At 46.7% G+C, this 25,611-nt stretch overlaps 1 protein-coding gene and 1 pseudogene across 1 annotated transcript in view; both read right to left on the bottom strand.

The window, feature by feature from the left end:
• Nucleotides 1-8,134, bottom strand: part of LOC115475504 (sialic acid-binding Ig-like lectin 13) — a 119,000-nt gene extending 110,866 nt beyond the window's left edge. Inside the window, exon 1 of the mRNA XM_030211250.1 lies at nt 8,065-8,134. The gene's annotated coding sequence lies outside the window, so the exon portion shown is untranslated. The remainder of the gene's footprint in view (nt 1-8,064) is intronic.
• Nucleotides 375-24,723, bottom strand: LOC115476794 (annotated as a pseudogene).
• Between the last annotated feature and the right edge of the window lie 888 nt (nt 24,724-25,611).

Raw genomic sequence — 25,611 nt, 5'->3', positions numbered from 1 at the left:
GGGCAGCATACACTGCCTTGCTGGGTGCTGAGCCCAGCAGCAACTCAGCCACAAGGCCAACCAGGCGGCTCAATTTCCATGGGGAAGCAGAAGCAGCCACATCTCACGCCTCTGAGGGTTGAGACAGCCCCACAGGGGAGGACTCAGACACTGTGATTGCTCCTGCAAGGCCTGGAGTGTCCCCAGCAGTTAGATGGAGGGGTGGGAGAGGCAGACCCAGAGAGCGGGAGAGGGGGACGATGAGGTAGGGCTATGAGGCAAATACTAACCATGCTGTGGTGGCATGTGCTGGGGGGAGGGGGAGGGGGGTGGGGATATGTGCTGGGGGAGACGGGATAGAATAAGATGTGGTGAGCACAAATAAATACTGCACTTTACTGTATGAGTTTATGTCCGGTGTGGACTCCCAGCTGGTGTGGTCCCTGCTCAGCTCTGTAGGCAGGGGGAAGGCGGTCATCATCCTCTTGTTCTGCTGCTGCTGCTGCTGTGTCCTTTGGCAGGGACTGTCTTCGTTGCAGTGCAAAGTTGTGCAGTATGAGCAGGCCATGAATATCTTGCCAACCTTTTCTGGGCTGTAGAGGAGCTGCCCTCTGGAACAGTCCAGACATCTGAATCTGTTTTTCAGCAGGCCAAAGGTGCACTCAATGATAGTGGGGGTGTTCTTGTGTCTCATTATATTCCTCCTCCACTTCATTTTGGTGGTGGACAATGAGAGACATTAGCCAAGTTCACTGGGGGTAGCCTCTGTAACCCGTATAGGGGAGCAGGATTCACAGACATGAGTGTGTATTTGTATGTGGATCTTGTGGAGTAGAGGTCATGGGTGTGGGTTCTGAAGGCATCTTGAGGGAGGTAGGGTAGTGATGTAAGTGGGGGAGTGAGTATGGGGGTTAGGAATCCCAGTGCTGCTCACCTAGGAGCCAGCCACCAGTAATCTCCCTTCAGTCAAACCTGCAGTAGATTTGAGAATGCTCCAGGATATATGCATCATGGGTGGACCCAGGTAGTGAGCACATACATTCACAATCTCCCCCTGGGTATCACACACAACTTTTTATGTTCATGGAGTGATATGATTTTCTATTCCTATAGGTCTCCTTGTGTGCCCAGAAGGGGGGAGGGAGTTTGAGTGCAACGTGTGTGCAGTCAGTGATGCCAATGACTGAGGGGAAGCAGTCTATGACATAGAACTGAGCCATGTTTTGAAAGGCCTGGGCGGTAGTGGGAAAGGTACTATAGTGTAAGGAGTGGGTGAGGAAGGTATCAAGGAATTGGACAAGACAGTTCGAGATGGCAGCTGGGTGAGGCATGCATTGAGTGCTAGCACTGATTGAAAAGTGCTGGTGGCAAGAAAGGCGAGGGAGGCAGTGACTTTATGGTGAATAGGCACTGGATTATTCTTGTGTGTCCTGGCCTGGAGGGGGAGGGGAATTGTAGCTGCTGACAGAGGTGCTGTATGGCAGCCCTATCAAAGTGTTAAGGCATTGCTGGTCAGTGAGGTCCATGAAGCGGGGGTCCTGAGCCTTCCCTCCAAACTCTCATCCATATCCAGCAAAACATCAGCCACAATAGCATTCAGCGCATCCATGATTGATGTGCAGATGTCCAACCACCAAAGGTGCAACCCACTAAGCCCAGTAACACCACTGCGCATTCTTCTACCTACTGCACCCAGTGAGACCCAGCACCAGCACCCAGCACTCACTCTCCCAGCACCAGCACACAGTCCTCACACAAACAGCAGCAACACAAAGCACAGTAACAAACTGGGAGTGGACAAACAGAGGAATAATGAGAGACAGAAGACAGGCAGGTAGGGGGTTTGAACGGGAGGTGTGGGAGGGGGGTTGGGGACAGTGAGGGTTTGGTAGGGGAAGGGGGCAAGGTACAGAGCAAGGGATGGGTGTGATTGGGGGGCTGGCAGGTGTAAGCAAAGACTTGAGGAGGTGAGACACAGAGGAGGCAAGGTAGGAAATGTGAGGCTAAAAAGGTTCAGACAGGGGCAAACAAGGAAAGGTAACAGACAACTCAGCAACTGTCCACTCTTTTTCATAAACCAACAATTCCACTTCTCCATTCTCTAATCAGTGGCCACGGGGGGTCTTGGGGGCCTGGGCCCCTGATTTGGGTTCAGAGCACCCCCCCCCCCCCCAAGGTCTGCTGGTTTGGCTGGTTTCCTATGGTGATACTTGCCGCCACGCTGCCTGCCCTGCTTTCCCCCACCCCTGTGTGCATGCTCGTTTTTTAGTGAAATTGAGCAGAGCCACCGAGATGGGGAGCAGGGAGGACAAAATTCCCCGGGCCTCCAAGGGGGGGCCGGCACTGGGTAAGGCCGCCGGCACTGCAGTTCCCAGTCTCACCTGCCTGCCTCCACAGTATTTGGAAAAGGTTTTTAAAAAAGGCAGGGAAAGTAGTCAGGAGAGAAAAGATGCAAATGGAAGGCATGCTCAATTTCAGGGCCGCCGAGAGACTAGGCCAGGCCCGGGGAAAGGCCGCTCCGCCTCCGCCCCCCTGCCGCTGCTGCCCCCCATCGCTCCCTCCTCCGCTGCAGTCTCACCTGCCTACCTCCATGGCTCCGGGCCCCCTGCATTCAAGGTGGCAGTCGCAGATCGCCTCTCTTCTGGCTTTCCCTCCCTATGTCCCGCCCTCACAGAAACCGGAAGTTACATCAGACGAGGGCGGGACACAGGGAGGGAAAGCCAGAAGAGAGGCGATCTGCGACTGCTGCTGCATTGAATGCAGGGGGCCCGGAGCCATGGAGGTAGGCAGGTGAGACTGCAGCGGAGGAGGGAGCGATGGGGGGCAGCAGCGGCAGGGGGGCGGAGGCGGGGTGGCCTTTCCCCGGGCCTGGCCTAGTCTCTCGGTGGCCCTGAAATTGAGCATGCCTTCCATTTGCATCTTTTCTCTCCCGACTACTTTCCCTGCCTTTTTTAAAAACCTTTTCCAAATACTGTAGTCTGTCTTCCTGTTTTGTATTTTTTATAGAGTTAGCTTATATCTTTTTCAATATGAGCTCAAAGGTTATTTATGTGTAGATAATCAAGGTATTTCCCTATCCCCAGAGGGATAACATACAATTAATAATGAGATTGTGAGTCATAGACAAGAGATCTTTAGTGTCAAGTAAATATTTGAGGGGCCCTTTTACTGAGGCACGCTGAAAAATGGCCTGCGGTAGTGTAGATGCATGTTTTGGGCGCGCCCAGAATCATTTTTCAGCACACCTGTAAAAAATGCCTTTTTAACATTTTTGCCAAAAATGGACGTGCAGCAAAATGAAAATTGCCACGAGTCCATTTTGGATCTGAGACTTTACTTCCACCCATTGACCTAGCAGTAAGGTCTCACGCAGTAACCAGGCGGTAAAGGTCTCCATGTATAAAATGCCAATTACTGCCCAATTACTGCTCGCGTGCCAGAAAATAAAAAGATGTTCTGGTGCGTGTAGTGGGTGCGCGTAAAAATGAAATTACCGCAAGGGCTATGTGGTAGCCAGACGGTAACTCAGAATTGCCATGCGTAGGGCATACGTAGGCGCTTACGCAGCTTTGTAAAAGGGCCCCTGATTGAGCAAATCTGTCTCAGAGCTGTAAACTATGTCTTTACTACAGATGAAATTTGTTGGTCAGATGTCAATAAGAAATCAAGGGGAACCTGCAATGTTATAACATAATTGTGTGATGTAACAACCTGACCACAAATAGCTGGTGACAACTGAGAGAGAAGATGTTTCCTAGCAATTCAAATAGCAGGATTCAAACAGAGGAAATTAGCTGATAGCCAGTTTGAGATAACATTGAAAGGATGCCAAATTTGAGAAATTGTAGCTTCAGAACGGAAAAGGGAATCATGATCACGAATCATTACATCAATTGATATGAGTTCATCATTTGACTACTGAAGGAACTGATGGTTACTGATTTTTCATATGGACAAGCAAGTTATTATGAACATTTATTCACCTCGCCATTATAGCCAGTACATTATTTCAATGCCAGTTAAAATTGATTTAAAAACAGAGTTATTATATCATATCAGTAGCAAACAAATGTTGCAAATATGCAGAGGAAGAATCATAAAGTGGTAAACCAAGTGCTTTTTGTATTTATGTAAACACCATTACCTCAGGAAAAAGAGTGAGCAATAATCTTAATATTGGATATATGTTAGTATGGTGAGTGAGTGGATAGAGTATGTATGAGATTCTGTGGTGAGAATGTGAGAGATAAAGCAAGAGGAGGCATAGTTAAACCTATCACTTGGAGTACATTTCAAAAGCATTTTGTAATAAAATAAAGTGCATATGAAAGTATTATATGTAGTTATCCTTTGGAGGAGATGCATATTCATTAAGGATATCCTTAAATTCTGACTGGTTAGGTATGTTCTGAGGACTGGATTAAGACCTCCAGCACTATTCTAATGAAATATACACACAATTGGCACATAACTGTGAGCACACACGCAGGTGTCACAGTTACAAGCTCTGTCCACCAGCCTGCGCAGCTTGCTATCATCTAGAGACACACAGAGGGGCATAATTGAACAGGGCGCCCAAGTTTTCCTGAGGGCGTCCTTGCAGGACGTCCCGAAAAGGGGTGGGGAAACCCGTATTATCAAAACAAGACGGGCGGCCATCTTATGTTTCAATAATACGGTCGGGGACGCCCAAACGTCCACATTTAGGTCGACCTTAGAGATGGTCATCCCCGATTTTCAGCGATAATGGAAACCGAGGATGCCCATCTCAGAAACGACCAAATGCAAGCCCTTTGGTCATGGGAGGAGCCAGCATTCGTAGTACACTGGTTCCCCCTCACATGCCAGGACACCAACCGGGCACCCTAGAGGACACTGCAGTGGACTTCAGAAAAAGCTCCCAGGTGCATAGGTCCCTTACCTTGTGTGCTGAGCTCCCTAAAACCCACTCCCCACAACTGTACACCACTACCATAGTCCTTAGGGATGAAGGGGGGTTTGTGGTGGGTTTTGGAGGGCTCACATTTACCACCACAAGTTTAACAGGTAGGGGGGGATGGGCCTGGGTCCGCCTGCCTGAAGTGCACTGCAGTACCCACTAAAACTGCTCCAGGGACCTGCATACTGCTGTCATGGAACTGGGTACGATATTTGAGGCTGGCATAGAGGCTGGAAAAAATATATTAAAATTTTTTTTTAGGATGGGAGGGTGTTAGTGACCACTGGGGGAGTAAGGGGAAGTCATCCCCGATTCCCTCCAGTGGTCATCTGGTCATTTAGGGCACATTTTTGTGGCTTGGTCGTAAAAAAAAAGGACCAAGTAAAGTCGGCCAAGTGTTCGTCAGTGACGCCCTTCTTTTTTCCATTATCGGCCGAGCAGGGGGGTAGCCACGGGCGGGCCTGGACGGGCCCAGGCCCAGTCACTTTCCCTCCAGGCCTGTCCATCCAACATCCTTCGCTTGCTGTCACTGCCTTTTCTCCCGCGGCTCCGGGTATGGCCGTCCGGGAGGCAGCGTTAAGCGTAGCCTGCGTCCTGCCCTGAAATAATTATTCTCCCCAGGCTCCACTGCATCGGTCCCTGCATTCTCTTCTTTTGCCCTTCACGCAGTGCTGCCATTCACACAGGCAGCTCCGTTCCCCCCTACCACGTCCATCTGGCCCTATGTAAACAGGAAGTGCATCAGAGAGGATCGGATAGACGCGGCAAAGGGGAGCGGAGCTGCCGGTGTGAATGACAGCGCTGCGTGAAGGGCAAAAATAGAGAATGCAGGGACCGATGCAGCGGAGCCAGGGGAGAATAATTATTTCAGGGCAGGACGCAGGCTATGCTGAATGCTGCCTCCCGGACGGGTAACTATATGGGCAAGACAGACCACCACAACTACACCCCCAAGTATGAGCCATCTTATAGGTGAGCATACTTGTGGGCAAACACAGTCTCCACAATTTTAAAAAAGGCCTTTTCTTGAAGTAAAGCCAGCTTTGTGCTTGGAAAAGCCTTTATAAAAGTATCTCCTTAATGTGCAGTTACATAGTCAGCTCAGAGTCCAGAAAGACATCAAGACCTTTAATAGAGAGAACTGGAATACTAAAGCACCATCAGTCAGACCACGGTTCCCTATTGTTCTGAGGTGAGGAATGTGGATCTTCATCTTCTGTTAGAGTCTAAGCTAGGTTTGCATAATCAAGTGTGAGCTTTAGCAAAATTTTCATTTTATAAGATAAAAGTAGTATGTTGGCTAGGGATTTTTGGACAATTTTGTAGTATCTGGTTCATTATGGAACAGCTGCTTGTATTATACAAGAGTCACAAATTATTCAAAATGCTGTAGAAATGCTCATGATAAGCACAACTCATCAGTAGCCAGTCATACTGTATTCGAAGTCTTTATAGGAGCTGATATTCAGTGAGAGCTAACTGGGAAGGAGCCCAGTTAGTGACTGGAAAGTCAAAGGGCAAAGCAGAGGCAGAGCTGAAAGTTATCCAGTGCTGGTGCCCAGGTAACTATATGGGCAAGACAGACCACATTCTTAGCAGTCCTAACTTGACTGGATAGCTATCCAGATACAGCTCTGAATATTGGCTAGACCCAGATAAAATAGAGTAGCTGCCAAAGATCCAGATATTCCATGCTGGGGCCTAGATGTGGGGTGGCATTGAATATCCAGTCTAATTTAGCCTGCAGTGGCCAGTGTTTAAAAAACACCGTAATATTTAGGGCATATTTTGGGGGAAGCATATGTGTGTTGGCAGACCGTGGCTTAGTGGAGGATGAAGAGTGCACCCTCTTATATTTCCCCTAGCTCTCAATGTGGCCTGCAGCCACTGAAGCCAGCACTGCTACTCCCATTGAAGTTATTGGGAGTGGGGTAGGTGTGCAGTAGGAGTAGGGGCATGGGCAGGGCATATCAGGTGGCAGGTGTTTCTCTAGTGCCCATCCATCCAACCTGTTGGCCCACCCAAAAATTGCCTTCTGGCTACGCCACTGTGGCCGAGGATGCCCAGGTGTTAAGCATGCCCCAGTCCCGCCTTCGCTACGCTTCCGACACGCCCCCGTGAACTTTGATTGTCCCTGCGACGGAAAGCAGTTGAGGGCGCCCAAAATCGGCTTTCGATTATGCCGATTTGGGTGACCCTGGGAGAAGGACGCCCATCTCCCGATTTGTGTCGAAAGATGGGCGCCCTTCTCTTTCGAAAATGAGCCCACCAGTCACTCTGTGTCACCAGTGCACCCAAATATTTTCAGGTAGACAGATACATTTTAAATAAAGACACATCTTCTTTGTGTTTATTCATTTGTGAATAACTTATCTTTATATTCCAAAGAAGACTCCCATCACGCCTTCTAAGATGTGTCTCCTGCACCATCATCATATATGAACCCAGTCTTTTGGCCTCTTTAAGTAAGAGCAGTCATTTCATATTGATAGTAAGTACTGTATTTTCAGATTATCATTTTACTTGGAAATCTCTGTGCCTTATTTTCCTTGTTCAGCAAGGATTCTTTACTATACATACCCTTCTTAGGCACTTTATCATATGAATCTAATACAACAAGGAAACCATCTGGTCCATGGCTCAGTCTCATTTGGCCCATAACTAGATCTTCCAAGACCTTCTATCTCTCCCCTAGCCCCCAAAGGCAGCTGATTATCCTATTTCCAACACTGCTGTCACTCACATTCCCCCATCACCCCACCGTGGCAGAAGCTTCTGTCCTAATCCCAAGGCTTCCAAATTTAGCATCCATTTCAGTCATTGAAAGAGACTCCCCCCAAGACAGGCCACAATATTAAAAGCAGACCTTTCCCCTCTGCCCCCCACTAGAACATCATTTGACCCAGCAACCAATTGATCCTGTCTAATGTGGTTCTCAACAAAAAAGAAGTTATCTACCCCGATCTAACCAATCCACATTGCAAATAATAAGAAAACCTACCTTCCCTGAATATAGTTCAAATAAATAATTTAATTTATTATCACTGCTTATATTCTGGCTTTTTAAACCACAGAAAATGCAGAGCAGAGTACAAGGCAAGTAAGGTACAGTAGGGTTTTGAATACTCTAAAGTGCTGATACTCACTGTGCTTTGAGATTCTGCTTCTATCAGGGTTCTGGCTCCAGCCTGCCTGTAGCCTCTTCCTTCTGAAAAGGCAGATGCTCTTTATGGAGTAATAAAAAAGGAGAAATAATCACACTTCCTGTTGCCTAGTAGTGACTATGATTAGTTAATATTCTGTAGTTCCTTTTCTCATGCTTTTTTCAACATTTCAGAGTTTGCACATATGTCAGGTCATCTCTGTCCTTATTCTTTCCAACAAAACACTAATTCACTGGGAAATTAAAAATACTAAAGCTTATCCCTTTAAATAACTCTGTACAACTGAGGGATAATTTCAAAAGGTACTATTAAATGTAACAAAAATATAAATAAACTATGTCAAAACAATAAAAGAACAAAACATTAAACTTGGATACGTTTTCCGATGATTAGAATGAATGGATGATAATCCACTGGTACACATAGGAAAGGAAGCAGCAGAATCTGCAAAAGAGAAAAAAAAACTGTTCAAAGAATTAGACCAGCAAATGAGGAAAAACAAGTGGCAATTGCATAAGTACAGTGGGAAAAACAAACTGTTACTCTAGGAATCAGACACATGAATGGATAAGGAGAGATGAACTGAAACCTACAGATGAGAGACTGATATTTGCAGTCCAGGACAGCAGACTATGAAAAAGATGGTTATTATTTATTGCATTTGTATCCCACATTTTCCCACCTATTTGCAGGCTCAATGTGGCTTACAGAGTTTTGTTATGACATAGTCATATGACATAGATATAGTCATTACAAAAAGTCGGTTACAATTCGTAGTGTACACAGATTAAGAAAGGGTAGTGAGAAGGAGGGTTTTAGACAGGATAGTATAGAGGTGTACTTTAATAGCTGGGTGAGCTGGTAAGTATTTCTGTAAGGTTATGGGTTCTCTTTGTAGCAAGCATAGAAAGAACTAGTACAACAGACATCTGTAAGAAAGAGCTGGAAACAGTTACTCATCTAATAGCTAGCTGCAAAGTTCTGATGAAAAGTTTTGCATTTACTACCCAAGCTGCAAAGCACTCAAATACAAATCAACTTATGCATCCAGCTTTTCCTACATAAGCACACAACTATGGAGCGCATTACCAAAAGTCGTGAAAACAATGTATAGCCACCTAAACTTCCGGAAATCACTAAAAACTAACCTGTTCAAAAAGGCATACCCTACCGACCCTACTTAAATGCCTGAACCCTGCAACACTACGAAACCAAAGCACGTAATGGACATAACGTAACTCTTCCTCTATACGATTCCCTAATGTGTTTGTTCCACGTGAACCTCATTCTACCACAACATCACTGGGTAACTGTTTGTATCAGAATTGGCGAACGCCTTTACGGTACTATGTAAGCCACATTGAGCCTGCAAATAGGTGGGAAAATGTGGGATACTTTATTTATTTATTTGTTACATTTGTATCTCTTCAGCACTAGAGCAGAAGTATATCACATGAGAGTTTATTTTTTCCTTTGCACTCGCGTCATTTGTTAGCGTCTTTTTTTTGTGGGTCTCAAGAATTGCAATTCTCAATTGACAGTTTGAGACAATTGAGTTTGGTGACCACTGTAAGACCCCTGATGCAGGTGGTTTTGCCGAAACAGACCATGTCAGGTCTGACCAATAAAATTCTGATTTGAATCCCTAACCTTGAAGGCCCTTTTTTGGTTTCAGGGTTTACAATACAATACAACACAACAATACAAAATTTATATTCTGCTTTATACCAGTTAGGATCAGTGCGGATTACAAAATAAAACTAGGCCATCACTAGTAAATACTGTATACAAAGAACATAATAGTCATAAATTTAAATCTCTATCTCAGAATATTAATCACCAAACTTAAATTAAGTAAATGGGGGAAATGAGCTTTTAACAATTTACAACAACATAAATACGATTCTATCAGTCTCAACTCCAAAGGAAGGGAATTTCAACATTGTACTGAGCAATAGACAAATCCAGAACTATGATAAGATTTATATTTCACATGTTTCACAGAAGGAAACTGTAACTGACAATGATCTTAAGATCTAAGAGAACAAATTGTTGTTTTTACTGCAAATAACTCCATGAAATAATGTGGAACAAAAACATTAAATAATCATTTTGCCTTATAGTACAAACGCTGATACTGCCCCAACTAGACTACTGCAATGCAGCATATGTAGGATGTAAAGAAAACATACTAAAATTGCTGCAGACGGTTCAAACCATGGCAGCAAGACTGATATTCAAAAAGTTGAAATATTAAAGAGTAACCCCATTACTTGATATGCTACACTAGCTACCAATTAAGGCTAGATTATTTTTCAAAACTAGCACTATCATTTTCAAAATATTGTTTGGCATGTCCCCTGAATACATGGAAACCCTGACTGAACTATCACCATGAAATGCAAACCCAGAAACCAGAGGCTGTTTACTACTTCACTTACCCAACTGCAAAAACACAATATACAAAACCATATTGTGAGGAATATGAGGGTGAGAGGGAGAGTGAAGGCACATGGAGGAACGAGGAGGCTCGAGAGGGAGGGAGACTGGCTAGAGAAAGGAAGGAGTCTTTTCCCCTGGGGGATAGGAGAAAAAGAAAAGACTACAATTCCCAGCAGCCCCTGAGTAGGTCCCATGATAGAAACAGGGACTTCAATCCCCAACAGCCCCCAGAGGAGGTCAGGAGAAGGGCAAGAGAAGGGAGTTGGAAAAACCTGTCCCAGGGAGCCAGGATGAGGGAAGGAGTTCTGAACCTGCCCAATCAAGCAAATGGAGAGCAGCTGAGCAATGGGTGTGGGGAGGAACCTATAGACTGGCAATGGGAAGAAAAGAGGGCGAAACTAGAGCAAGAGGAGCTGATGGAGATTGCTGCTTTGACTAAACTGGAAGGAAAGGAGGTGAAACAGGAGAGGGCTGCTCGGGAGGAGAGCCTGGTAGAAGAAGGGAAAAGGCGACTATCCCACGAGGGGAGCTGAGAGAACAGGTTTACCATGGAAGGGTCATGCGGGTGGTGGTCAGGGTATAATGCTGGCCTGGTTGGGGAGGGACCCTTGCCACTCTCCTTAGGTTGATTTCTTTTGAAAGGGAGAGAGGAGGAGTGGTGGTTTTGGGCATAACTGCTATACATGAACTGCTGGGGAGTTTGAACCCTTTTTGATCTATCGTGTTTGGAGAATTACTTTGCAAAACTGTTACACATGAACTGCTGGGAGTTTGAGCCCTTTTTGAGCTGCTTTGTTTGAATTGCTTTGCACAACTGCTTTATATGAACTGGCAGTGAAGATGATTGGGGAGTCCTTGGCGGTGACCCGGGCCCAGCAGCAGCCGGTTTTGGACCTATTCCAGCAGTTCCTAAGGAGAGGGCCCAGTGTCAGTGTCCCAGGGGCCTCGAGCAATGCCAAGGAACAGAGAAGAAGCCTGGAGAGAGACAGTGCAGTAGGACCCTTGCATATGAACTGGCTTACCTGGAGCAAGTTATTTATTTATTTAGATTTTGCTCACACCTTTTTCAATAGTAGCTCAAGGTGAATTACATTCAGGCAAACTGGATATTTCTCTGTCCCAGGAGGGCTCACAATCTAAGTTTGTACCTGAGGAAATGGAGGGTTAAGTGACTTGCCCATGATCAGAAGGAGCAGCAGCGGGATTTGAACCAGCCACCTCTGGATTGCAAGACCGGTGCTCTAACCACTAGGCCCCACTAGGCCACTCCTCCACTCCGAAAAGGACAGTGTGGATGATTTTTTATGTGCCTTTGAGCGGGTGGCTGGGGCCGCAGGGTGGCCTCCAGAACAGTGGGCTATTAGGTTGGCCCCATCCCTGTCTGGGGAAGCCTTAGTGGCCTTCAGGAACCTGTCGCTGGTAGATGCAGTGGATTATAGGAAATTGAAAGAGGCCATCCGGGATAGGTATGGGCTGAGTTCCCAGACCTATAGGAGGCACTTTAGGACAATGCAGTGGGACCAGGAAGAGCCACCCAGGGCCTTATCCAATAAGCTGATGGACCTCACTAAAAAATGGCTAGAACCAGCTCAGTGAACTACCGCCGATATCCTGCAGGAGATAGTAATGAAGCAATTCCTACAGGTCTTACCTGAGAGTACAAGGGTGTTGGTGGTGAGAAGGGGGTGTAGGACCTTAGAGGAGGCCGTGGGGGGCTTGGAGTGCTATATGGAATCTCAACATTGGGGAAGGGAGGAAAAGGACAGAGGGAAAGCAAGGGGAGATACCAGCCCTAGAGCACTAGCTACACCCGGGTCCACCATGCCCAGTGCTAAGGCTCACCGGCCTGAGTTGGAGACAGCCCCACCCATTTCCAAGGCACGGTCACCCGGGGGAGGGGACCCAAAGAATGGCTCTGCTTTTGGTGCGGACAGAAGGGGCATTTTAGAAGTAATTGTCTGGGAAAGGTGGGATGGACCTCCTGGGTTTTTCCAGGGGTTAACCCTCAGTATATGCAAGAAGTAGTGGTGGAGGGAAATGGCCCTACTAGACTCGGGAGTGGACCACTCTATGTTTTCGGGGGCTTTATGGGGAAAAATTAGGGCGGGTAGAAAAGATCCTAAGGAGACCTTTGAAGGAGAGGTGAACATACAGTGTATTCACGGAGCAAGAACCAGGTATGCCCTCCATAAGGTGAACATTGTGGGACCCACGGGGAGAGTAAGAGTGTCGGTGGCAGTTTTGCCCAGACTGCCACAAGAGATGATTTTGGGGAGGGATTGGCCCCCATTTACGGGATGTTTGGGAAAGAGGGAGGCTATGGTAACAACCCGGGCCCAAGCAAGCCAGAAACCAGAGGCCGATCCTGGTCTAGCCCAAATCTTTCCATTCCTGGAGGAGATCATAGGAGTGCCAGGGAAGACCCGTAGGGAAAGGGCTCAGAAAAAGAAGGATCAAAAGGAAAGGAGGGAGGCTCTAAATCGAGTTGAATAGGAAAGTTATTTGCCCTTGGATACAGAAGAGCTTAAGCAGCAGTTTCCCCACTTCCCGAGGGAACAGGCAGCAGATTCCATGCTCGAGTGTGCCTGGGAGAGTTCACGCCAAGGGGGAGGTGGGGGGTCCACAAGCTTCCTAGTGGAAGGGGGAATTCTCTACCGGAAGGTCCCAGCATGGGAGAATCAAGGGGGCAGGAGACAACTAGTGGTGCCCAGGGCATTCAGACCATTGTTAGCCCGATTGGCCCACAACCATCCACTGGGCGGGGGGGGGGGGGGGCATAAGTGTACCCAAGCCACTCTGATGCAGGTGCTGGACTGGTTTTACTGGCCCAGGGCGTACAAGGAGGTGGAAAGGGATTGCAGATCCTCTCCGGCGTGTCAGAAAGTAGCGGATCATCCACCCTAGCACGTCCCCTTATATCCCATGCCCCGTATTGGCCAGCCCATGATGCGTATGGCCATGGACATTATTGGGCCTGTCACTAAGTCCAGTAGGGGCCATAGCTACGTTTTGGTTGTTATGGATATGGCTACGCGGTTTCCATGAGCCATCCCTTTGAGGAATACTTCGGCCAAGGCTCCGGCCGCAGAAGTGATTAAAATTTTTTGTGAGGTGGGATTCCCCAGGGAGGTACTGACAGGGGATCACATTTTATGTCTCACACTTTGCAGCAAGTCTTGTAGGCATTCCAGATTAGGCACATACGCACCTCAGCCTACCACCCCCAGACTTATGGGTTAGTTGAGCGGTTTAATAGGACCCTGAAGGGAATGCTTAGGAGAGGGTTAGGCACGAAGCAAGAGAACTGGGATCAACTATTACCCTTCGTGCTTTACACCTGTTGGGAAGCTGTCCAGGCCTCCTTGGAGGTCTCACCTTTTGAGCTAATGTTTGGGAGACGACCCCGAGGAGTCCTGAACATTTTGAAGGAGCAGTGGGTGGCCCCAGAGCCTGGGGATAAATCAGTGGTGTCCTACCTGTGTGATCTGAAGGGATGGTTAAACAGGTTGAGAGAATATTCACAAGAAAAGTTAAAACGTAGCCAAGAGTATCAGAAGGACTATTATGATAAGGGGACTCAGTGGAGAGAGTGTAAGGAGGGGGACAAGGTTTTAATATTGGTGTCAGAGTCACCCCATAAATTTGACGCTAGGTGGAGGGGTCCTTGGACTGTAAAGGGGAGGCAGGGTCTCCTCACAGTGGAGGAGTAGCCTAATGGTTAGTGCAGTGGACTTTGATTCTGGGGAGTTGAGTTCGATTCCCACTGCAGCTCCTTGTGACTCTGGGCAAGTCACTTAACCCTCCATTGCCCCTGGTACAAAATAAGTACCTTAATATATGTAAACCGCTTTGAATGCAGTTGCAAAAACCTCAGAAAGGCGGTATATCAAGTCCCATTTTCTCCTTCCCCCTCACATATACCGTGGCTAGCGATAGGGGAAGGGTGCAGACCTTCCACGTTAATCTCATGAAACCCTGGATTGAAAGAGAAGGTTAGTCTTAGGGAAGAGCCGGAGGAAGAATTGGGGCCGCAAATAACGGATATTTTTAAACCAGAGGCTCCAGGGATTAGTCCCCACTGGGATCGGGCCCAACAACAGGAAATGAGGAAGTTAATGGGGGAGTTTGAAGATGTATTAACCCCATGTCCCAGGCAGACCGGCCTCTTGGAACATGACATTATAACGGTGGAGGGGAAAGTCGTGAGGCAGAGGCCCTATAGGCTTTCCCCACAGAAAAAGCAGGAGGTAACTAGGCAAGTGCAAGAGATGTTAGAATTTGGGGTCATAGAGGAGTCCAACAGTCCCTGGTCCAGTCCAGTAGTGCTAGTGCCCAAGGCTGATGGGTCATGGAGGGTCTGTATTGACTTCCGTCAGCTTAACACTATCTCACGGGCCGATGCTTATCCCATGCCCCGTATTGACGAACTGTTAGATAGGCTGGGGGCGGCTGGGTTTCTCACCACCTTAGATCTGACCAAGGGTTATTGGCAGATACCCCTCACGAGGGAAGCCCGGCCCAAGACAGCATTCAGTACCCCGCTAGGAGTATATCAGTTTACTCGGTTACCTTTTGGATTGAACTCAGCAGCGGCTAGTTGCCAACGCCTGTTGGACCGGGTACTAAGGCCCCACCGGGATTATGTGGCCGCTTACATGGATGACATTGTAATCCATAGCCGAGACTGGGGCACCCATATAGCGCGTGTTCGGGCTGTCCTAAAATCCTTCAGGGAGGAAGGGTTAGCCCTAAATAAAAAAAAAAATGTCACTTCGTCCAACATAGGGTAAAATACTTGGGATATGAGGTGGGGCAGGGAGAGGTAAGGCCCCTCTTGGACAAAATTAAAAGTATTCAGGAATTTCCCCTTCCCTGTACAAAAAAAAACAGTTGCGGGGTTTCCTAGGATTGATAGGGTATTACAGAAGATTCATTTCCCATTTTTCTTCTCTGTCTATCCCTTTAACCGACAGGCTAAAAGATAGGCATCCTCATCAATTGAAGTGGGGAGAGGAGGAGAAGCGGGCAATAGGTATAATACAACAGGCCCTGTGTCAGGAGCCTGTTCTTAGGGCAGTAGATTTTTCAAAGGCTTTTATCCTCCAGACGGATGTCACAGGGGTAGGACTAAGAGCAGTGTTATCCCAGGAACATCAAGGGGAGAAGCATCCGGTGCTATACCTGAGTAGGAAACTGCTTCCTCACGAGATCAATTACTCCACCATTGAGGAGTGCCTGGCCATCCGGTGGGCGGTCCAGGCGTGTAAAACTCAAGACCTAAGACATCTGGCCCAGGCGCCTTCGCCAGCTTTATACATCGGATAGTGTGACATATCTCCGATCCCGTGACGGGGACGTTCAGAGCATCCCGCTGGTCCTGCGTCAGCTGAGGCAGTTTAAGATCCTGGAAAAACGACTCCCTCTGCCCCCTATCAGTCTCACCTTTATCATATAATGCCTTGTAGAATTTCACAAAAGCATTCTGCACCTCCTCTTCTGCTGCTGTTACCACTCTACCCTCCTGTGATCTTACCTTAACTATAGCCTGCTTTGCCCCCCTGTGCCTGACCAATGTGGCCAGCAACTTCCCAGTCTTATTTCCCCATCTAATAAGATTGTACTTATACATATGTATATCCTGAAATGCCCTGGCATTCAAAAGGTCATTAATTTGCCTGCGTATGGACGACTTCCCTATGAGGAAAGGCCAAAGCGGCTAGGGCTCTTCAGCTTGGAGAAAAGGCAGCTGAGAGGAAAAATGATAGAGGTCTATAAAATAATGAGTGGAGTGGAACGGGTAGATGTGAAGCATCTGTTTACGCTTTCCAAAAATACTAGGACTAGGGGGCATGCAATGAAGCTACAATGTAGTAAATTTAAAATGAATCGGAGAAAATGTTTCTTCACTCAACATGTAATTAAACTCTGAAATTCATTCCCAGAGAATGTGGTAAAGGCGGTTAGCTTAGCGGAGTTTTAAAAAGGTTTGGACGGCTTCCTAAAGAAAAAGTCCATAGACCATTATTAAATGGACTTGGGGAAAATCCACTATTTCTGGGATAAGCAGTATAGAATGTTTTGTACTTTTTTGGGATCTTGCCGGGTATTTGTGACCTGGATTTGCCACTGTTGGAAACAGGATGATAGACTTGATGGACCTTTGGTCTTTCCCAGTATGGCAATACTAATGTACTTATGTAATATTCCCGCCTCACTGTCTCATCCCTTGTAAGAATATGTTTGCCTCTCAACTGCTGTAGCTGGTCAGACAGGGCCACCAGTTGGCAATTTCGGTCTTTAAGGGTTTTTGCTGTATAGGCCAGGATGTTGTGAAATGGGTCTACTGCTTCCCAGCTAGGTGAAGCCGCCCACCAACCGAACTTCTAGAGCTCACCACAATTGCAGACAGTGGCTAGGTTAAAAGCTTTTATTATCAGGCCAATAACAGCTGTCTCAAAGTTCAGTACACAAGTTATCTCCAAACAAGTTCTCGCTCTTGTGAGAAGGTATGAGGCTGTCCTATATGGTGTAGGCCACTAGAGGGCACTAGAAGAAGTTGGAGGTCACTAGGACCGGGGGAGAGCCCTGGGAGGTCCACAGGTGCAGGTGGTTATGGGCTGGGTCCTGGGTAGCTAATTAACCACTTTATACCCCACCTGAGTTGTGAAAGGAGGGGAAGTGAGCTAGCGGCAGAGGAAGAGAGAGCCCCTGAAAGATACTGGCTAACCTGATGGACTTGGGGTGGACTGAGTGTCCAAAGGAGATCAGCAGGCTGAAAGTCCTGGGGTAAGAAGTCCCTAAAGCATTAGTGTTTGACTGTGTGTCCTCAGTACTTATAGGAACTGTGTGTTCAGTGGAGGGACTGTGTGTCCGAATAAGAAAAGACTGTGTGTCTAGAACTGTGTGTTCAAAGAGGGACTGTGTGTCCGAAGAAGAAAAGACTGTGTGTCTAGAACTGTGTGTTCAAAGAGGGGACTGTGTGTCCAAAGTACTGAGAGAAGCAGGCTGCAAAGCCTGGGGTTAAGAGTCCCCAAAGTATTGTTATAGTACTGAGCCCATGTATCTGTGTGGGGAGGCTCAAGGTGAAGATCTATGAGAGCATAAAGTGTTAAGCTAGAAGAAGTGTGCCCAGGGGCTGGAATAAAGAGTTGCCTGAGAAATATGCAGTTGGTGAGACCTGCTTAATTTGCCGAGTGGAAACCAGGTCACCCTGAGTGATAAGGGGTAGCACACTAATCTGCATATGATTTGCATATTGAGAACCAGGTCACCCTGAGTGAGAAGGGGGATATCACACTCTGTTTCTCTGCAAGCAGAGCACACAGGGCTCTGCATGCACTTCTTCTCTCTCTGTCTTTCCCTCTGCACCTACCCATCTCCAGCCACCAGAGCTCCGGCTCTGGCCCCCATTTCTTCCCCAAAGCCTTCTCTGCCAGAGCACAGAGCTGTGTTTTCTTAGGCCCTTCTCTCTCTTCCTTTCTCTCTGCACACACATATATATACCTCTTGCAGCACAACCCCAAGGCTTCTCTCTTCCTCTGAACAAACACCCTATCCTTTCTTTCTCTCTCTAAACACACACCCAGAGACAGCCTGTACCAGTTACCTGTACTAAGTGCTGTAAGCCTATATATATCTGCAAAATATAATATACTTTATATATCTAAACCCGTGTGGAGTGTGTATTCTTTGGGAACCCACTGCCTCTGTGAACTGGACCCGGGACCAACCCTAGACAACGATTGCTGACAACTGTCTTGCCCGCTTCCTAGTAAGTAGTGGAGTCAACTGACTCAGGGTCGTTATCAAGAAGATAATTATCCCATGCCTGAATCAAGAAGGATCGAAAGTCCAGGACTAAATATAAGGTAGGACTCATGCGCCATAACTTCGATCCCACTCCCTGATGCCAGTGCACCTCCACCCAAACTAAGCAGTGATCCGAGACCACCCCATCCACAATGTCAGCAGCCACTGCCTGAGAGAGAAAAGAAGGATCTAAAAGCAAATAGTCTGGTTGTGCATGCACGCTGTGCACCTGAGAGAAAAAGGTGTAGTCATGAGACTCTGGATGTAGCAATCTCCAAATATCTAAAAGCCCCAGTTCACGCAAAAGAAAGTTCACCCCCCTATCCTTCCAAGCATAAGGTCTAGTTCTAGCTGGGCTACAATCAATAAGGGGGTGTACTGTGATGTTAAAGTCCCCTCCCACTATTAACCATAGGCGGTCGGTGGCCCAACTGTTTGGGGAGGCTAAAAGGGGGCGGGGTTAGGGTGGGGCCAGGGGTGGAGCTTAAATCCATAATTGTCTGATAACACAGAAAAAAAATAAAAATAAGTCACAATTAATACCTTTTGTTAAATTTAGATATTAGCTAAGTATCATATGTCACAGAATAAAGTGGTTGCTCAAAGCATATACTGTACTAACCACAATCCCTCAACTGCAAAACACTATGCACAATTCAAACCTTCATTATACTCACTTCAGAAACAATCTAAGTAATAATCTGTCACGGAAACAGGACATCTAGAACCCTAAGTTCACAAATTGAAGGCACGTAAAATAAAATATGTGAATCAACCTAAGCATTTTTTCAACAGAGAAAACTTAAACTAAATGGCTAATGTAGTATCCCTTGAGCTACTACTGAAAAAGATGTGAGCAAATCCAAATAAATAAACACAGATTCATGCCAGTGCAATATCCCAAGCAGGCTAGATTTCTGCTTAGTGACTATGCTGGGAGCTCCTCACAAGTTAAAAAACCTCCGATTGAGTAATGAACTTTGAATTCAACTAAGCTGTATTTTTGCACAGACTTTTTGATTTAAATAGGGCACTTATCTGGGCTGTAGCTGAGTTGATAGGGTATGCACGACAGAGAGCTCCATGATCATAGTAACATAGTAGATGACGGCAGAAAAAGACCTGCACGGTCCATCTAGTCTGCCCACGATAAACTCATATGTGTATACCTTACCTTGATTTGTACCTGTCTTTTTCAGGGCACAGACCGTATAAGTCTGTGCAGCAGTATTTCCCGCCTCCCAACCACCAGTCCCGCCTCCCATCACCGGCTCCGGCACAGACCCCGTATAAGTCTGCCCTCCCCCATCCTAGCCTCTCAACCACCAACCCCTCTTCCCCCCGCCACCCAATTTCAGCTAAGCTTCTGTGGATCCATTCCTTCTGCACAGGATTCCTTTATGCCTGTCCCACGCATGCTTGAATTCCGTTACTGTTTTCATCTCCACCACCTCCCGCGGGAGGGCATTCCAAGCGTTCACCACCCTCTCCGTGAAGAAATACTTCCTGACATCTTTCCTGAGTCTGCCCCCCTTCAATCTCATTTCATGTCCTCTCGTTCTACCGCCTTCCCATCTCCGGAAAAGATTCGTTTGCGGATTAATACCTTTCAAATATTTGAACGTCTGTATCATATCACCCCTGTTCCTCCTTTCCTCCAGAGTATACATGTTCAGGTCAGCAAGTCTCTCTTCATACGTCTTGGAACGCAACTCCCATACCATCCTCGTAGCTTTTCTTTGTACCGCTTCCATTTTTTTAACATCCTTCGCAAGGTACGGCCTCCAAAACTGAACACAATACTCCAGGTGGGGCCTCACCAACGTCTTATACAGGGGCATTAAAACCTTTTTTCTGCTGGTCACACCTCTCTCTATACAGCCTAGCAACCTTCTCGCTACGGCCACCGCCTTGTCGCACTGTTTCATCGCCTTTAGGTCCTCAGATACTATCACCCCAAGATTCCTCTCCCCGTCCGTGTCTATCAGGCTCTCCCCACCTAACACATACGCCTCCCTTGGATTTCTACTCCCTAAGTGCATCACTTTGCATTTCTTCGCATTGAATTTTAATTGCCAAACCTTAGACCATTTTTCCAGCTTCTTCAGATCTTTTTTCATGTTTTCCACTCCCTCCGGGGTGTCCACTCTGTTGCAAATCTTGGTGTCATCCGCAAAAAGGCAAACTTTACCTTGTAACCCTTCGGCAATGTCACTCACAAATATATTGAACAGAATGGGCCCCAGCACCGATCCCTGAGGCACTCCACTACTCACCTTTCCCTCCTCCGAGCAAACTCCATTCACTACCACCCTCTGGCGTCTGCCCGTCAACCAGTTCCTAATCCAGTTCACCACTTCGGGTCCTATCTTCAGCCCTTCTAGTTTATTCAAGAGCCTCCTGTGGGGAACCGTGTCAAAAGCCTTGCTGAAATCTAAGTAGATGACGTCCATAGCATGTCCTTGATTTAATTCTCCCGTCACCCAGTCAAAGAATTCAATGAGATTCGTTTGGCACGACTTCCCTTTGGTGAAACCATGTTGTCTCTGATCTTGCAACTTATTTGCTTCCAGGAAATTCACTATCCTTTCCTTCAGCATGGCTTCCATTACTTTTCCAATAACCGAAGTGAGGCTTACCGGCCTGTAGTTTCCAGCTTCTTCCCTATCCCCACTTTTGTGAAGAGGGACCACCTCCGCCATTCTCCAATCCCTCGGAACCTCTCCCGTCTGCAAGGATTTATTAAACAAATCTTTAAGAGGACCCGCCAGAACCTCTCTGAGTTCCCTCAGTATTCTGGGGTGGATCCTGTCCGGCCCCATGGCTTTGTCCACCTTTAGCTTTCCAAGTTGTTCATATACACTCTCTTCCGTGAACGGTGCTCTATCCACTTCGTTTTCAGGTGTACTTTTGCCAGTCCCTCTCGGTCCTTCCCCAGGATTTTCTTCAGTAAAAACAGAACAAAAGTATCTATTTAGCAAATTGGCTTTTTCTTCATCATTTTCTACATAGTGTTTTGCTGTATCTTTTAGTCTCACAATCCCCTTTTTAGTCTTTCTCCTTTCACTAATATACCTGAAGAAGTTTTTGTCTCCCCTCCGTACATTTCTAGCCATTTGTTCTTCCGCTTGCGCCTTCGCCAGACGTACCTCTCTCTTGGCTTCTTTCAGTTTCATCCGGTATTCCTCCCCGTGTTCCTCTACTTGAGATTTTTTGTATTTCTGGAACGCTAACTCTTTAGCCTTTATTTTCTCAGCCACTTGCTTTGAAAACCATATCGGTTTCCTTTTTCTCTTGCTTTTATTTACCCTCCTTACATAAAGGTCTGTGGCCCTGTTTATTACTTCTTTTAGCCTGGACCACTGTCCTTCCACTTCTCGTATGTCCTCCCAGCCCATCAGCTCCTTCCTCAGGTATTCTTCCATTTTGTTAGTCAGCTCGCTTGAAATCCAGGACTTTGAGTTTAGAGTGGCCGCCATCCACATGAGCCGTTACATCAAAACAAACCGTTTGATGGTCACTGTTTCCCAGGTGTGCAGCCACTCGGACATTTGACACACTATCCCCATTCGTGAGCACCAGATCCAACGTGGCTCCCTCCCTCGTGGGTTCGTTCACCATTTGTCTGAGCAGAGCACTTTGGAAAGCATCCACAATCTCTCTACTTCTTTCCGATTTTACAGACGGAACCTTCCAATCTACATCCGGCAGATTAAAATCACCCAACAACAGCACCTCTCTTTTCTTCCCCAACTTTTGAATATCAGCGATCAGATCTTTATCTAGTTCTTCCAATTGTGTCGGGGGTCTATAGACAACACCCACGTGGACCAAGGTTCTATCCTCTCTTTTTAAGGTGATCCATATTGCTTCTTCCTTTCCCCACTTCCCTGTCATTTCAGTTGCTGCGATATCATCTCTCACATAGAGAGCTACTCCTCCACCTTTACGTCCCTCTCTATCCTTCCTAAAAAGATTATAGCCTGGTATGTTTACATCCCATTCATGGGAACCATGGAGCCATGTCTCTGTGACTGCAACTATGTCCAAGTCAGTCTCCAACATCAGGGCTTGAAGGTCATGAATTTTATTGCTTAGACTGTGAGCATTTGTGGTCATTGCTTTCCAACTACATTTCCTAGTATGTGTTTTGGGTTTAGTGATTTGTGAGTGACTTTTGTCTTTGGGTACCTTCTCCTCTTTTTGTTCCCTCTTCCTTGCTTTTTCTTTTTTTTCTGCTTCAATTTTAGTTTCAGGAACATCACAGTGCTGTAGTGGAGCAACAGAATTTTGTAGTGGCAACACTTGTGCGGGTGGATGCTGCTGTGTCACATGACGAATTCTGCCTGAGCCTACTGTGAGCCATCTGTTCCTTTGTTGTTTTATTCTCTGAGGCAGTGGTGAGAAGTTATGATTCTGCACAGTCCTATAAATTGGTTTAATTGTATCTAATTCTTGCATTACTTTATAGAGCTCTTGTTTTAAAGTAGATAGCTGAAGACAGATAGGACAAGCTTTAAGTTTCCAGATGATTTGCCTTGAAACTAAAGCAGCACAATTATTGCAGAGAATAAAAGTCATCCTGATTGGTTGAAATGGGTATGAACAGGTGTACTATGTTGGAGTATCAGCCTGCAAGACTGCCTGTGTATGACTGAGGAGTAAAGTTAATGAGGTTTGGTTTGTCTATAAATGTGTGGAAAACCCTGGGGTGGGTGGGATTATAAGTCCCAAAGTGTCAGCTAAGTGCTGCTATCAAGGGAATTCTCTAGCTTAATGGACCCAAATGGTAGTGTCTGATCAAGGACCTTACAGTTTATTTAACTTTTAAAACTACCCTAGATATTAATAACTTTCCTTTTGAATAAATCTAGATATTGCCAATAATTCTAGCAGTTTCAGCTATGTAAAAATGCCCCTCCCCTTTATCAGAGCTTGGCAGGAACAAAAAGAAAGCAAGAAAGAGAGGTTTCCCAGTGCTAATTAAATTGATTAAGCAACAAGCCTTAAAAATTTAGGACAAAATATCAGGTAGTTTCTCACCTAAGCCAGTCAATTTGAGAAGTAAGGGATTTAGGGGTCAGAATAAACCTGTCCTTTTTGCAGGAGCTTGGTTCAGTAGTCCCAGCACCTAAGCCAGTCAATTTGAGAAGTAAGGGATTTAGGGGTCAGAATAAACCTGTCCTTTTTGCAGGAGCTTGGTTCAGTAGTCCCAGCACCTCCATCCCAGTTGTGTGCTGCCACTTCCACAATCAACACCGGCCACCGCGGACTTGGCACTAAGCACCCATCATAGGCGCCCCTTAAAGAAGCTACTAGTTATCATTTCTATAGCGCTACTAGACGTACGCAGCGCTGTACACTTGAACATGAAGAGATAGTCCCTGCTCGACAGAGTTTACAATCTAATTAGGACAAACAGGACAAACAAGAGATAAGGGAATATTGAAGTGAGGATGATAAAATAAAATAAGAAAAGGATTGATGTAAAGCCCTCTGAATTACCTGAGCCATTAGAAACCTCTTCAGTGCATTCCCTGGTTTTATTCATCCCTCTCACCACAGTACACACAATATAGGGACGCACTTTTATGTCTGGAGTCACTTTAACAGTCAAGGGTGCAGGATTTTCAGAAACATGCAAAATTCTTAGCAACATTTTACTGACCTCTTCTACTTCATCCTCTTCTCCATCTCCACTGTCCTTCTGTTTTCTCTCTCTTTTTCCTTAATGTGCTGTTTTTCTGAATTTTCCAGTTTACCCTTTCCTTTGCCACCTCCTCGGCCACCAACCCTCAGGTATTCCAGTACTGATTTGGTCTGGCAGCCATTCACCATTTTTTCTAGACTTTTGTCTTTCAGTTTGTTGCCTTTAAAGTTGATTTCTTTTAATTTGGGGCAGTCAGCCAGTTCTGTAGGAATCTCACTCTGTTATTAGACATATCCAAGCTCTTGAGAGCTGGTAGGAGGCTGACGTCGGGGTCGAGCTCAAACTCCTTGATGGAGCTCGGGCCCGAAAAAGCCGCGGGGGAAAGCTCGTTACTGGAGACAGCAGCAAAGCCTGTAGCCTGTTTCTGCTGAGGTTCAGCGTGGCCAGCTCCTTCAGCTCCCCCAGTTCGGCCGGCAACTCCCGCAGCTGGTTGCCCGAGAGATCGAGAAGGCGCAGGGAACATAGGCTGCCGAGCCCCGGGTGAAGCTGCTGCAGGCCATTCCGGTGCAACACTAGATTGTGCAGCTGTTGCAGAAGTGCCAACTCGGCCGACAACACACGCAGGCTTGGGCAGCGCAACACCCCGTCAGCCTGTTCCACCGCAGGCCCTTGCAGCACCAGTTCCTGCCGTTTCTCGTGGCTTGCTCGTTCAATCTCGGAGTGAACCACTCGGCCTCCATCTTGCTTACGCCTTTTCCGCCACCGCCCTCTCAGCTCCCCGACCTTCCTGCAGTGGCCACCCAGCGTTTAAACCTTTTTAAGTTGCAGCGACGGCGGAAAAGGCGAGGTAAGATCACAGCTTGGCTAGGGAGGCTTAGCCTCCCCAAGCCTCTTATACGGGGTGCCTATGCTATTAACTGATAGTCGCTGACCGACACCAGCTGCGCGAGTAGACGAGAGAAAAAAAGAGTGAGAATACACATTAGGGGCATATACTGAACATAGAACAACTTTCTTACCCGCCACTTCCCCCATCCATAAGACAAAACGGCCTTCCGGATCTTGAACCAAATTATGCATGGTAACTTTATGCTTCTTATGGAACAAAATAGCTACACCCCCCTGCCTATTGTTGAAGGAAGAATAAGCTAATTCCCCCACCCAATTTCGCTTAAACTTTAAATGCTCCACCAGCAAAAGATGCGTCTCCTGTAGAAACAATACATCCACCTTCATTTTAGAGCAATTAGACAAAATCTTTGTGCGCTTTCTAGGGGAATGAATACCATCCACATTCAGTGAGCCTATTCTTAGATTACTCATATATCAGAAAATATATGGTTATGCATTCTGGCCTATCAGAAAAAATGGTGACCCCCGAAGCAGCGTCCCAGTTTTGCCGCCCCCTTTCACTCATATCCCAAGAAACACTTTTTGTGTAATGCAGAAAGGAGTCCCCAATCTCCAGGAAAACCACCCCAACCCCCTTCTTAACCCCACCCCATCGCCCCCTCCCACACACTCATAATATACCAAACACCCCCACACTCAAACAACCGAACTTCCTCCCTTCCCTATCGTCCCCGCCAATCCCTCTCAACAGAAAAAATCCAACCATAGCCCAACAA

Source organism: Microcaecilia unicolor, chromosome 8 (genome assembly GCF_901765095.1).
Source record: "Microcaecilia unicolor chromosome 8, aMicUni1.1, whole genome shotgun sequence".
In the NCBI taxonomy this organism is placed as follows: domain Eukaryota; kingdom Metazoa; phylum Chordata; class Amphibia; order Gymnophiona; family Siphonopidae; genus Microcaecilia; species Microcaecilia unicolor.
The sequence above is the reverse complement of the archived record's forward strand: the minus strand, read 5'-3'. Positions and strand labels throughout refer to the sequence as shown.